At 48.3% G+C, this 5,041-nt stretch overlaps 1 long non-coding RNA gene across 1 annotated transcript; it reads right to left on the reverse strand.

Annotated features, from left to right (window-relative positions):
* Positions 1–193: 193 nt before the first annotated feature.
* LOC131093699 (uncharacterized) lies at positions 194–2,686 on the reverse strand. The gene is made up of 2 exons (XR_009115604.1): positions 2,615–2,686; positions 194–630 (listed from the first exon to the last, which is right to left on the reverse strand). It is a non-coding gene; the product is annotated as an uncharacterized LOC131093699 (long non-coding RNA).
* Between the last annotated feature and the right edge of the window lie 2,355 nt (positions 2,687–5,041).

Raw genomic sequence — 5,041 nt, forward strand, 5'->3', positions numbered from 1 at the left:
TTTTTAACAACTCCGCTCCTTCCAGAGGCAGCTTTAATGGGGAACAGATCCTCCCAAAGTTCTCCTTGAATAAATTCAGGAGTTCCAGCAGCTCTTCCTTGGGTTTTAGGAACTCTTGCTTTTTTCTTAGTGAGTTTTACCTTCCCATGGTGGTTCTGAACCTACAACGGGCACAAGTTCTGCCATAAAAAGCTTTTATCCTGCACTAATTCCTTGAATCCAGGTCCTGTCCTGTTGTTTCAGCTCTTTTCAAGGAAAGGGGATTTTAACACAATTTTGGAGGGAAGGATTTCAAGTTTCCTACTGAAACTCAGTATTCTTAATTCTTATTTTAATATTCAACCCCAATTTATTGGAGTTTATTTATTCATTTATTTTAGTGTCCATTTGGAGCTGGTTTAGAGCACCAAGTTTCATTTCCTTTGCATCTCCTGCTGTTATCTTTTATTATTTATCTTTTATTACCTGTTATCTTCTATTATCTGCTATCTTTTAATGTCACTCACCATTAATTTCTGAGAATTGTCTTCATTCAAACTTCCTGGATTTTGGCCAAAATCTTCTCCTCCTTTTCCTTCATGGTGTTACATCCCCGTGATTTGTTCTGGGAATATTTATCCCCAATTAAACCTGCAGGTAAATCAAAATTAATCAGATTTATCACAATTTGCTGAGGGATAAAAGCAAAAACAAATCCTGAGGAAAAACCCTTTTCTGTGAATTTTCTCCACTGAAATCAGAGCTGGATTTGCATTTCCTGTTGCACTAAAATTTCTGGCAAATTAGAGAAATTCTGACATATATTTAATAACACTTTTTGGAGATGTTCTTGGCTTGTGAAAACATTCTTGGCATTGAAGGGCTTGATAAAAATACAAAAATAAACATAAATATATGAAATTATAAAATAAATATCAATTAGGAATACACAACAATATCAAATATAAATACAAAAATAGAAAAATAAATAAATACAATAGTATATTATATAAGTATAAAATAAAAATAGTTATATAAATGTATAAATATATATGTTAAATGACCACTCAGTGTCCCAGCACTCAATGGGTCTTTCAATGTGATATTAAAATGTTGTCCCAGAAGAGTAAGACTGAAGCCCATAAAGTTATAATTTTTTAAAAATAAGGATTTTTTCCCTCCCATTTTCCTTTTTCTCAGCATTTTCATCCCAATCCCAGCCTGCCCAGCCAGGGCTTTGCTGACATTAAGGATGAATCAACTGCAGATCCCTAAAAATCCACTCTGCATTAATTCCAAGCCAGGGCATTGCAGGCCTGGGATTTGAATTCCATAAGAGCCCACGAAATATTCAATATTTACTTCAGGGGGTTTCATGGGGCCTTTGTTCCATGCAGGAATTTTATGGGATTTGGGATTTCCTGGCATTTGCATCACCAGCTGGTAATTAGTTAAAATTCCCTGGGAACAAACAGAATTACCTCCCCAAACACAAATTCCCTGGGAATAAACAGAATTACCTCCCCAAACCCACAAAATCCTGGGGGATTTGTTGCTCCAGGAGCTCAGGATGGAACAAAATCCCAGCCAGCCCAACCCCTCCCTGTCCTGACATTCTAAAGGGAAAAAGCTGAGGGGAAATGAGGAAAATCTGGGAAAAAAAAACTCATTTTAAATATTCAAATTTCTTAGCTCGTTATCTGTGAAGATTTTTTAGGATTTTACGGGATGAATTTAGGATTTTATGGATTTTTTTTTTTTAGGGTTTTATGGGAGCTGTAGGAATGCTGTGATTCCCAAACAAAAGGGAAATGGGCTGCTGTGATCCCACCTCGAGCTGCTCCTTGGATCCTTCCCTTCCCAGCTCCTTTTGCTTTCCTTCTGTGTCCCTCTCGTGGCAGCTCAGGGGAAATGGCCCAGCTGCACCGGAAAAACTCAATCCCAATTTTTTCCCTATGGATTTAACCCTTAAAAAAAATAAATTGGAATTTTGTCAGCGTATAGACCAAAAAAATCTGTTTAAAAACATTTTTCGTTGTTGTTCTTTCATTTACTGGTATTCAATAAATTGAATACCACTCGGTTGGTTCTTTCATTTATTGGCATTCATAAATAAGTTAAAATTTTAAAGCATTTTCATTTAGTTTTAAGGAAAAAGGAAAGAAAAAGGCAATAAAGGTGAAATAAATAAAATTTTAAGGCATTTTCATTTAGGATTGGTTTTAAGGGAAAAGGAAAGAAAAGGGCAATAAACAGAGACAGAAAATGAAGAAAATGGAGAATTTGGATGGAATTCTTCATTATGAAAGGCACTGGAAGACATTGGTGTGGATTCCCCACCCCTGGAAGTGCCCGAGGACAGCCTGGATGGGGCTGGAACAACCTGGGATAGTGGAGGTGTCCCTGCCATGGGAATGGATGGGATTTAAGGTCCTTCCACCCCAAACCAGCCTGGAATTCTATGATTTTTAAAATAAAAAAAAAATATGACCAGAGCAGGGGGGGAATAAAGTGATTATAAAGTGGCATTTCCCTCCAGCTGCTGGGCTTTGGCACTGCTCAGCAGCACCTGGGGACCGTCACCTGCGCCCTGCCGCTCCTGCAAGCACAAAACACACTTTAAATATTAATTCACCCGTGTTGCTGCTCTTCTGGTGAATCCCAGCCACTGGTCTGCGGGGACACGGGGAGCTCAGCGTGGTTTGAAGGGAACTGTGCCAGGTTTTGCCCGTTTAGATTCCACACCGGCTGCTCAGCACACAGGCCCGGTGAGTCACAGCCTCTCTCTCCTCTGCAGCAGCCCGGATCTGAGGGAGAAAACCTGCACGAATCACCCCAAAACCACAGCCTGGGAGCTCTGCCTGGGCATCCATTCTATCCTGAAAGGCTTCCAGGCGCCCCCTGAGCTTGCAGCGCTGCAATGGAGCAAAGTTATCCCGAAATTCACACGTCTGTGCCCTGGGCTGGTATAACGGGAATCCCAGCTCCCAGTTCAAACCAGTTTGGGTTCCCAGCTCAGGCAGGCCGTGCAGCTTCAGCACCTCAGACAGCAGCAGCAGCAGAGTGTCCCCAACGCCACCCTGAGGGGACACATCCCCTGTGCTGGCACGCAGGGACATTTCCAGCTCGCACCGTCACTCCTGGGCAGGGACAGGAACCCGGCACAGCTTTGATCCCTTGCCAAAGCTTTTGAGGATTCTGTCAAGCAGCCAAATGTCGGGAGTGTGTTGTGTTTATTAATAAATAAAAGTGTTTGTAGCGAGCAGCCACCTGGCTTTGTGCTGGTTTTTTTTTATTCCACCCCACTCTGGTGTTCCACTTTCATCCTCAAATGTTATTTCACGCTTTCTTCCCGTTCTCTTTGGTCTGAACAGTTTATTCTACTCAAAACCGAGATTAATCCAGTCTCTCTGCAGAAGTGGATTCTCTGGATTTGTTTTTTCCCCTCCTTTTGCTGCGCAATATTCCCAGGACAGGGATGTTTTCCAGTCTCCATCTTTTCAGCCCAGCAGCTGCAGATCTGGAACACGTTGATTCAGGCCGGGCTTTATCCTACACCAAAAGCAGCAAAATAAAATCCAAGTTATTTATAAGAGAAGATATATATTTGCATCTCAACGTGGAAGGGAAGAGGGACTGAATATCCAGCCTTTCCCAACACACAGATTTCTCTTAAAAGGGATTTATTGTGTGCTGATCGAACAGAATTAGGGTAAATCCAAAGTTTTTTGTATTTAAAGGTAGAAATGTGGTGGTCCCGTCACTGACCTCAGAGAATCCCCAGTCCAGCAGGCCCAGATCAGCTCAGCTTTCACTCAGGGCTATTGCAGGTGTGACAGGAATTACAGCTGGAGCAGGAATTCCTCAAATTCCCCATCCTCAACTCCCACTTAACCCCAACAGGGGGTCAGTTCCAAGGGAACAGGCCGAGCTGGCAGATCATGGTGGGCACAGTGACCCCATGGTCACCACGGGGTCAACACCTCAGCCCTTCCCCTCAGGAGTGTCCAGTGCCACCACATCCCCTCAGAGTGACCTGTCCAGGACCTCGGCCCCTCAGGAGTGTCCTGTGCTACCTCAGAGTGACCTGTCCAGGACTGCATCCCCTCAGAGTGACCTGTCCAGGACCTCGGCCCCTCAGGAGTGTCCTGTGCTACCTCAGAGTGACCTGTCCAGGACCGCATCCCCTCAGAGTGACCTCTCCACACCTCAGCCCCCACAGCCCCCGCCCCTCATCTCGGTGTCTCATTGGCTGCCACAGCCGTCACTCAGAACCAGGAACAGCCCACACGTAATCTCAAGCACCCATTGGCTACCAGGGCAGTCACTCAGAGATAAACCCCGCCCGACAACGTGGGCGATAGTGGGTGGAGCGCGCACTCCCGCCCTCTCGCTCTCATTGGCTGCTACGCCTGTCACTCAGCCTCAAACCCGCCCCTCCCCGTGTGTGTGTGGGAGGGCAGCCCTCCTCCAGGCGGCTCTGGACACGCCCCAGCCCCCTCTTTCACCTTATCTCGATGGCCCATTGGCCGCCACATGCATCACTCAGAACCAAACCCCGCCCCTTCCTTCCGCGTGCGCTGGGCGGGCGGGGCGCGCACTCCCGCTCCCTCCCCATCTCAACAACCCATTGGCCGCCGCACCCATCACTCAGAGCCAAGCCCCGCCCCCATGAGGGCAGCGCGCCCCCTGGCGGCCACGCCGTGCCCCCCCCCCCCCCGTACGTGCTACGTGTGCGTCACCCCCCCCTGCACCCCCCGTCCCCTCCCGCGCGCGCGCGCTGCCGTCGGCGCGTCCCCCGCGCGCGCTCCGCGTCACCGCTCACGGGCCTGGCGCGCGGCGGCCGCGGCCGGACGGACGCTCGGACCGGGCCGGACACACGGACGCGGCCCCGCTCCTCTCCCTTCTCCCGCCCGTTGGCTCCGGAGCCGCCCGGCGGAGCGGCCCGAGCGCGGCGGCGGCGGCGGCGGGTTCGTTTTTGTGTGTGGGGGGGGCGCGCGGCCTGGTGCGCGCGGCGGATCCCGCCGCTCGCGTAGCGCGGCCGCCCGGGCTCGCTGAGGGG

This window comes from Melospiza georgiana, chromosome 26 (genome assembly GCF_028018845.1).
Source record: "Melospiza georgiana isolate bMelGeo1 chromosome 26, bMelGeo1.pri, whole genome shotgun sequence".
Classification (NCBI taxonomy): domain Eukaryota; kingdom Metazoa; phylum Chordata; class Aves; order Passeriformes; family Passerellidae; genus Melospiza; species Melospiza georgiana.